The sequence below is a fragment of the Malus sylvestris genome, chromosome 10 (genome assembly GCF_916048215.2).
Source record: "Malus sylvestris chromosome 10, drMalSylv7.2, whole genome shotgun sequence".
Lineage (NCBI taxonomy): Eukaryota > Viridiplantae > Streptophyta > Magnoliopsida > Rosales > Rosaceae > Malus > Malus sylvestris.
This window is the reverse complement of record NC_062269.1, coordinates 1,071,155-1,081,274: the sequence shown is the minus strand read 5'-3', so window position 1 is coordinate 1,081,274 and position 10,120 is coordinate 1,071,155. Positions and strand designations below refer to the sequence as shown.

At 38.2% G+C, this 10,120-nt stretch overlaps 1 long non-coding RNA gene across 2 annotated transcripts; it reads left to right on the top strand.

Annotated features, from left to right (window-relative positions):
- Positions 1-287: 287 nt before the first annotated feature.
- LOC126585116 (uncharacterized) lies at positions 288-3,280 on the top strand. Of its 2 annotated transcripts, XR_007610317.1 has the most exons (5): positions 288-1,047; positions 1,196-1,267; positions 1,586-1,769; positions 2,702-2,775; positions 2,909-3,280. It is a non-coding gene; the product is annotated as an uncharacterized LOC126585116 (long non-coding RNA). The 2 variants fall into 2 exon arrangements; XR_007610316.1 differs by having other exon boundaries at positions 291-1,267.
- Positions 3,281-10,120: the final 6,840 nt, after the last annotated feature.

Genomic DNA, 10,120 nt, shown 5'->3' with positions numbered 1-10,120 from the left:
AATTGAAAAACATGTATATTTATTAAGTAGCTTTAAATTTATTGCAATTGTTATAAAAATATATTATTGTGCGTTTTATGTAAAAAAAATTGAATTGGAAGGCAGTAAAATTACATTTCCAGTACATTTTATAGTATTTATAAAAAAAAATAAAAAAAAACCTTGCACGACGCCACATGTACTTGTCGCGCAAAAACCCTTTGCGCGACGTCGAAAAGTAAACCTGCGTCGCGCAATGTGTGATAATTTTGGCGGTGCACTTCTTAAAAATAGGCGCTTTGTTTAAATTTTCGCTATCTGTGATAAACCCGAACTCTCGCTTCTCACTCGGTCTCCCGAACTCTCTCTTCTCACTGAACCCTTTCTTCTCACTCGGTCTCCCTCATCTTCTCACGCAGGTGAATCACCCTCTCTCTCCCTTTCGCTCACTCGGTCTCTCTCTCCCCAAACCTGAACCCTCCCTCTTTCTTTCCCTCTTTATTTCTGAGTTGTGATAAATCTGAACCCTCCCTCCTTCTTTCCCCTTCTTTCGAACCCAATCTTGAACCCTCCTTCTTTCCCCGTAGACCCCAAATCTCCCTTTCTTTCTTTCCCTCATTCTTTCCCCTTCTTTCGAACCCAATCTTGAACCTTTCCCCGCAGACCCAAAATCTCCCTCTCTTTCTTTCCCTCGATTTACTGAAGAAACTGTTTGATCATCAATGACTGGTTTTGTTAGAACGAGATCGAAACGGGTCACTTACCCGCTCGACGACCGGGTGAAAGATAGACTCGTAGGAGGATACAGCTCCGGACCTAGTGACGCCAGCAAAGGAAGCAAGCACTCCGGCGACTACGACTCCCCTTGCCTCTCCGAGCTCGTCCGCGGCTGGGTTTCACGACAACCAGTCGAATCGGGTATTGGGCCGTGGAAGGGATTTTTTAGTTTCTTCTTTTTCTTCTGTAGGTGTATGGGTAAGGAAGGGACTTTTTAAAAAATTGGTGGAAGTTTCTGTAGGTGTATGGGTAAGGAAGGGACTAATTAGGAACAAATAGTGGGGTTAGGAGGTAAGTCCATATCTTCCTCAGTCAGAGTAATATTCAAATTAGGGAAAAGACAAGTCCTCACTATATTTCCTTTACATTTCCTTATTTGAGCACACTGTTAAGCGGCTTCTGCTTGTGTTATCTTTAATTAACATTTCCATTTAAACAGGCTCAGAGGATTGGCATGATCAACACACTGCAAGAAATGTGTAATGCTCCACTTGGCATGATCAAAGTTAAGGTGCAACTCTTTTTTATATACGCCACTTATCCTTTTTAATTCTTCCCATTGGGGTGGGTGCAGGCAGAATAAGCATCTTGAACCTTGACCATCATTGTTAAGTTCGGTTTGTTCTTCTTATGGTTCTGTAGCTTTAGTTGATGCTGTTGGTTCTTCCTTTCCATCATATTTAAATATACTATTAATAACAATATTAAATACAAGTGTTTGTGGTGGTTTAAGTGTATTGATTTGTACATTTAAGTACCCATCTCTGCACATTGTTTCTCATATTCTCTCTGATATGGTGGCGGGGATTTAATTTTCTATGTGTTATAGTGAAACAGATAATTCATTGGACACTCAAGTACCATTCCTCCCTTTGGTTGAGGTTTCAGTGAAGGCTTTACTTGTCATATCATCAGTAGCTCTACCTGCAGCTCCAAGTGCAGCGACACGAGTTTTGTTCTGTGCTCATCATCCATACTTGGTTGGAACTGCAAAGAGAGACGCAGTTTGGAAGGTAAATCTTTCTCATCAGTAGCTGTATAATCTGATACATTCTAATGCAAACCTTCCTAGTATTGGGCCGTGGAGATAGCTCTATGCTTTGTTTGATGCTTTTCCAAACCTCACTTGGTGTTTCTCAATTCCAAATTTGTCAATTCGGAAAACAGGAATCTGTAATATGTCTTACAGCATGGTATTTTTGAGATAGCTCTACTGCCGGTTGATTAGCTCACCTGGCCCTCAAGTTGTGCCAAGTTTCAATTTTACAATATAGACAATCCATAGTGTAGGTTACTTACATTAGTACGGAATTGATTGTTAATTTATTGTGTAAAGATAAAGTAGATCCCACTTTGTTGGCATTTATAGAAAGACCATGATGAAATTGTTTTGCATCTTTTCAGTTTTGACGAATGATAAGTGTTATTAATTTATGAAGTGATGGATCAACTTTTATGTTATTATGAAATCTGTTGGAGAAGCAGAGTATATGGACTGATATGAAATTCGTTGACATGTTTATGGCTTGGTTTAACTTTTCAGTTATTTTTTTGTGATAATTTCTGTTAAGGAGAAGCAATGGAGAAAATGATAGCTACAGAAGGACTCGAATGCATTTCTTAAAATTCTGCACTTGCTCTAAACACCAAATAGACATCTGATCAAATGATGAATTGTAATTAGAAGGATGTAAGAATGCCATCTTTGCTTATACATTGTTCTATGTGCACTATAAAATATTGAAAGAACAGAATGTCATCTTGCAGTATATACACGCAGACTCATTCGGTCTTCTCACAAAGTTTTGCAATTTTGTTCATCTGTATGTGTGTTTTGTGTATGAACATGGAGGTGTTCTTCTTGTACAAATTAAAATGTGAAAATGAAGCTATGAATTTGGTTTAGTTTGGTTTTTATTAATTTGGTTTTTTTCTTCTTTTGCAGTTTCTGGTTGAAGGGTTTTGATCTTTTTTTAATCAGTTGAAAGCGATAGACGTGGGTTTTTATTTTGTGAAAAGGTATAAATTCTCCACAGCAGATTTGCTCCTCCTCCTCCCATTTTCTCTCACTCATCATATAATATGGGATTTATTTTGTGTCCTATAATAGTACTTGTTAACCATATATATCTCTTTGCAATGAATGCCTCAGGATGTGGTGTTATATGCCTAAACACGTATATGTGCAGAGGTTGATGCATTGAAGGAGGAAGTGACAACCCTAAAGGGTCAGCTTGCGATCTAGGAAGAGCGGATGAGGGCGCAGCTGAGGGCCTAGGACGAGGAGATGAGGAACTATGCTGGGACGGTGAGAGACCTTGTACAAGACATACAGATGTCCGGCCTCTAAATCTCGCTACCACCACCTCATCTTGCTCCACCTTCGACCTCAGAGCCATCTTGTCGTGCCAATACCTAGTAGCCTGATGTATTAAAATTAGTTCACTTGTAGTTTTTTCTTTTTTGTTCGAACATCTTGTATGTACATTTTTATATATTTTATAATTAAAATATAATTAAATAATTTTGCTTGGTTAACTAATTATTCTTCAAACTTTAATTATAATATTTATCAAAAATTTAAAAAAAATATTATTTTTGACCAAAAAAAAGGGGTTTGCGCGACGAACAAACGGGCTTTGCACGACGCAGGACGTACGTCGCACAAAGTGGCTTTGCGCGACGTAGCATGCGTCGCGCAAAGCCACTTTGCGCGACGCACGATATACGTCGCGCAAAGCCACTTTGCGCGACGCATGTTGCTTGTACGTCGCGCAAAGTCTAGCGTCACTGCCTTGGCGTGACGGTTAGCGCGCGACGAATGTTGCGTCGCGCAAACCTTTAGGCAACGATTTTTTACTTTGCGCGACGAAGGTACCTACGTCGTGCAAAGTGTTTTTTCTACTAGTGCTACTACGGTTATCTACCACTTACAATAATGTACCTTTAATACTTATTTACATGAATAATGTTTAATAAAGGGAAAAAGTTGAAATCTAATCTGTCATCAGGCTTTAATAAAAATAAAATAAAATAAAATAAACTTTGTTCAAAGACCACTACTACAAAATTACCTATAATTGGTGGTCCAAAAACCGACAAGAAAACATAATTTATGTCGAATATTAGGTAAAAATCCAACATAAACTCATGCAATGTCGGTTAAAAGAACCGACACTATTGTTAGCGTCACGAAAAGGCTTTTGATGTCGGTTAGTCTCCTTAATCCACCACGAAGAAGGAAAGCAATATAAAATAAAAAAGGATAGTAGTGTCAGATAAAAGTGACATTGATGCTCAAGTCGGATACAGGTGACATTAAGCATTAAGTACTGAGAAAGACTGTCGGATGGAGCAGACTAGTGTCAGTCCTAACCGACACCACCTAATAATTCGAGAAATAAAATAACAACTATACTGTCACCCATAAGCGACACCACAAACCATTAATAATATAAATATAAAAAAATCTGTCTCGGTTTTTAATTAATAATAATTAATTCAGTTATCCTATTTTTTTTCTCTCTTGCTGGCTTACGGCACAAGTCCACTCTTCCTATCAATAGTCTACTGCAACAACACAAAGAAAATCTCACTCGAGCAGAATAGTAGAAACAAAAAGAAGAAAAATACGATGAGCACTGGCTAGAATTGTTTGAGAAAACAAAGATAGAAACTTAAACAAACTGAAAAATTAATAAGTAATAACAAACAAATAAAATGAAATTGTCAATAAATAAATAAAAAAAAAATTTCTAACAAACAAACAAACAATTTTAAGCATACTTCACATTAAAAATGAAATTTCTAACAATTATATATTTAATTTAAAATTAACTACATTTATTAAAAATGTACAACCCATACATATTCTTCCCGCACTCTTACAAATGTTTTTGAACTAGTTGTATGGTTCATTGTTTTCATTTCCCGATTATGCTTATTCCTTTCGGCAATGTCCTGAAAAATAAGAGAATTTATTATACAAATATAAAAGAATTACAAAATAAATCATAAAAGGTTTACTTTAGTTCTTTCTTTATCCCAGTATTTCACCAACTCCGCCCACTGTGTATAATCCACATTAGGAGGAGGGTTGTAGTGCTCCTACTCTGCTCTTCTATTATAATATGTATATTTTTAATCTATTTCTATATTCTTTGTGTGCATGCTCTGCAATCTGAAGTGTCATGGCGGATCAGAGGCATTTTCACTAAATCTTCTTCTTGAAAAATAACACTTCCCTAAATTCATAAAAAAATTCAAGCTAATTAATTACTATTGTAGTCATTATATATATATACACACACACCTTTATTCTATTCCACAACTCAATTTAAGCATAATATTAGTCAAAATATAAAACACAAACTGAAGATAATAATAATAATAATAATTTAAAAATGAACCTGTTTCGAACTCTTCCTCTTCGAATTGGTGTTCCTCAGAATGTTGATCTTCGATATGCTCATCCGTGGCAAAAGCTACTGAAAGGAGAAGGAGAAAGAGAGAACTGAAGAAAAATAAGCAGGGGAAGAAGGAGTCAAACGCGGAGGAAAAGGGGTGCACAAATGAAATGGGGGAAGAAAGGAGTTTTATTATGGGTGAAAACATGGCGTTGGTTAATACCGCTAGTAAATGTACCTGACGTCGATTCAATTGAACTTGGTGTCGCTAAAAACCAACATGACATCTGACACACCTGACATCCCTCTTCCCAATCCATTCTCCCGTAGGCTACAACCAACATCACCTTTGACTCACATCCCTCTTCCCAAGTCACTGTCCCATCAGCTATAATCGACGTCACATCTGACACACCTGACATCACTCTTCCCTATTCATTGTCTCGTTGGCTACAATCGACACCACCTCTGACATTCCTTTTCGCAATCCATTTCCGCGTGCCAAACAAGTGGGAAAATTCACGCCTAAATATTTCAAATTATCAAACACAGATGACCAATGTCGTTGGCTAAAAGCCACAGGAAACTAGCTTAAAAAAAAAGTTTAACCCAAAGAAAAAAAAATCACCCATTGTTTTTTTTTGTGTGCATCCCATGTAACGTTTTAATATTTTAATAAATAAAATTTAAATTATATAAAATACGCAATAAAAAAACAAAAATATAATTTTATAATAAAAATGTCACCATGCACGAATTGAAACATAGTCTAATCAATTCTTTATGTACTCAACCAACTCAAATAAAATCCCTACAAAATTAAATTGTAAACAAAAATTAAACATAAGAGGAGAAAATAAAAATACTATAAGCAAGAAAAACTTACTGTGAAGAAGGAATAAATGAAGATGAAGAAGAACAAATAAGAAAGATATGAGAGAGGAAGAAGAAGACATAGGGCATGACATATAAAGAACACCAACATGTCGACTACAATCGATAGGAAGTTTTAAAATATTTAAAAATAATTATTACTGTTAGGTAGAAATGACATGATTCTCTTTTTAACTGACATTAACTTTATGTCGGTTGAAAGCGACACGATTTTTTTTATACGACACCAACATTTAAAAAGATTAAAAACTATGTCAGTTATAAGAGACATTAACAGTCTATGTCGGTTATAATCGACAGTAATCTCGACACCATGTAAAGTGGCTGTCGAAAATGTCTCATTCGCCACTATTTTATATAAAACCTACACCAACCGCCAACACAATAAACCACTTTTGTAGTAGTGGACGACATTACTGCCATCACCACCACTGTCACCACCACCACTGCCACCACAACAACCACTACCACTATTGTCACCACCTTCATTGACACCACTAGCACCACTACCATAACCATAATCGGCACCACTGCCACTGCTACCACAACCACAACCGCCACCACTGGCGCTACCACCACCCCTACCCCCACTGTTACCTCTACACCCTAAACACCATATCCCACCATTAGCACCACCCACTACTACATTTAACACTTTTTTGCGACGAAGGACAATTCGCCGCGTAAAGCTTACTAGTGTCGCACTGGAGTTTAAGCGATGACAAATTCGTCGCACATCCTTCGTCGCTCAAAGGTCATGAAAACAGACTTTACGTTACCAAAACAATTCCTTCGTCACGCAATAATGAACTTGCGTGACGAAACATAAGATGTCGCACATAACTTAGGGGAACGAAAGCACTTTGTCTCGCATAAGTTGATGCACCAAAAGTGATCCTGATGCACAGAACTTAAGGGAATGAAATTTGGCTTCTTTGCGTGACGATACATGTAGTAGATATGGCATTCAATATTCTGACTAAACAAACTGATCGTCTAGTAAATGTTGGATCTTCGTCGCACAATGGCATACACGTCGTATATGTTTATTGGCGCCAAAATATAGGTTTCCGGACGTTTTTCTGTGAACCTTTCCACGACGAAGGCCCTTTTTCGTCATCGCAAACAGTTATTGCGTAGTGAACACATACGTCGCGCAAAGAGTTTGGCCCATTACATTTTGTCTGATGAACATGTGCGACGGATTCCTTTGTTCGTTGTGAGAACTACTTTTGCACGACGAATTGCTCTTTGTCACATAAAGTTTTGTTGCGCAAATGGTTTTTTTTTTTTTTCTACTGGAGACCACCATACCTCCACCATTGCTGCTACCATCATCACCACTGCAACCACCACCACCACCACTGTCCCCACCACTACTTTCGTTGCACCCTCTTTTGCTATTATCTTGTCATTGTATGCAATTATATCACTTTTACATTAAAATTTACCAAGCGCTTTTACACTGCTTTACACATGTACAACACTTTTAAAGTACAGTTAATCAAATGCTCATCTACTTTATTTTTTACAACAAATTATTTTAAAGCATAGCAGATGCAATTTTTTATTTTTTTCATCTTTATTTTTTATTTTTAAAACAACAGCACAAAATGGCCTTAGAATCATACATATCAAATACAATCTATGAACAACGAAAGAAGTAAAATTCATAAACTGTTCACAAGACTAATAATAAGCATATCCTAGTGAAGCGTATGATGCTATACTTCCTTCACAATAAATGTCTTAGAGAGATTTGTAGAATTTGTTGAATAGAAACCATATATCCGTTAATATTGAAGAAACTCTCCATGGGATCTGAATATTCTTTTGAATTGCTTGTACTAAAATTTCGCAATCTCCTTTTATGATGATTCTCTTTCAAGTTTATACGAACTACTCAGTGAAGAGCTTGTTTGAGTACTAAAGTTTCTGCCTGTAAAACAGAAGAACCACTTATAGTAAAAGAACTATGTTGGACTTTTAGAGATTGTGGAATTGTCAGGGATAGTGATTTTTATCTTTTTACTGTCCAATTTTTGGACTTTAATATCGTTCCAATTTAAAAAAGTTTTGTTAAAAAAAAAATTTAGGAACTCCAAACCTATAATGCGATGAGTTTTGATGGATTTCTTTTTTTGGTGCACCTCAAACATCGTCACACAATTGTTGATGCAAATTTAGTTTTCAGTCTTGACGAAAATATACCTGCAAAACAATCAACATCTTTGATCAAAGACCTAAGCCTCACGTGCCCACGAGGTGGGGTGGGGTGGGGGGGTTAGGCCAATGGATCTCCGATGCCTAAGTAAGTTTCTCTGAGAGAATAGAGTGTTTAGGGCTTTATAGGGGTAGCAAAAGCTTCTGAAAATTGGTAGAATATGGGGTATTTATAGGGATAGGGCCGGCCACAATGTCAGAGTTTTACCCTACACGTGGCGGCATCCTATTGGCCAAGTGTTTTATGGAGAAATATCCTCTAAATATTCTCAAGATATTAAATAGGAAATAATATCTTGAGATAATGGGGTAATTATCCCTAATTTATTTAAATTGCGATTACTTACTTGATAGGAGTCAATCTTCAATTGAGAATGTTTTAAAGATAGGATTTGAGTAATTAATCCTTATCTTTAATGTTTTGACTTTTCCTTGCCAAGGGTAGGTGAGCTGTGTGTAGTCATATTCAGCTGCTGGGGCCTCCAGTGATGTGAGCTGCGTGTGGGAACATCTGAGAAGCTTGCCCATTTCTTGAGGGCAATCTTGTCTTTCTTGAGAAAAAGTCCATGTGTCGTCTCTAGAATTTTTGGGATTATTTTAGGCTCCACAAATACCCCCACACCTACTGAGCTGCTCGCAGAAAGAGGGCAGTAGGTGTAGTAATCCCAAGTTGTTTGGGTTTGTAAAGTTGTTTCCCAATTTGAACTTGATCTCCTTTCTTGTTTTGGAGATAGACTTCTTCTAGGAAAAGGAAACCAATTGTCCCCAATACCTTTCTTCAAAAAAAAAAAAAAAAAAAAAAAGAAGCCCCAATACTTATTTAATTATGCCTTAAGCAGGGGATTAAATAAACTTGGAGAACAATCATCATTTCAACAAGGAAGAGAAGCCATAAGATAAATTTCCCTTCCCCTAGCTTTCTACTTCTCTTGCCCTTGCAAAGATTCATGTCTCGTTGTTGTTCGTCTTCTCTGTGCTACACCAAGGTAAAAAAAATTTGAATTTTCTTCTTCTTGAATTTTTGGGAGTCTTGGGACTTGAAAATTTGGCTTGGCAGGGGCCAATGAGGTGTGAAACACGTGGCATGGGTGCCACCGTGCTGCTGATGGTGCAGCGTGGGCCAAGTGGGCGGCTCAGCTCGGGCCAAGGTGGTTGGTGAACTAGGGCGTTGAGGCGCTGGGCTGGGTGAACCATGAGGCTCTAGCCCATCTAGGTGAGCTTGGCACGGGCCAAGCATGGTGAAGTGGACTTGGGTCTGCTACGGTAGGTGAGAGAGAGAAAGACTGAGCTGAGATGCCTTGGGCTTCGCTGGAGTGTAGTGGAGAGGGAGAGAGGCACGGGGCACTCGCCCCCTCTCTGTTGGACTGGGCAGTGGGCCATAGGGCCTGCTTGAAGTGCTGCTGGGTAAGGGCATGTGCAGCCGTGAGGTGAACTTGAGCAAGTTCTTTGATCTTAGCTTGACCATAAATGAGTTATGGTACTTCTTCAAGATTGGCCACAGGGAGGGCGTGGGGCAGTTGAGGTCTCACCATAAACTGCTTGATGCTTCCTGCAAAGGTGATCATGAGTGGGCGAGAGACACCTTGGAGATTAGTGGAGAGTGGGAGTCTGACTTTTCTCTTGAGCTGCGTGTTCCGATTGTCTTTATTAGTGGTAAATGAACTACTTCATTCTTGGCTTGCTTGAATTTTTGTTGAGTTGCTCCATGACTTTAGTTTACTGATCGTCATTCTTACTTTGTGTAGATTCAGATTTTGGCTCAACTTCAAGAACTGCGGCGGATATGAAGAAAGTGCACATCGCCTTGGCATTCTTGCTGAGTACCGTGAGTGCGCTGGCTG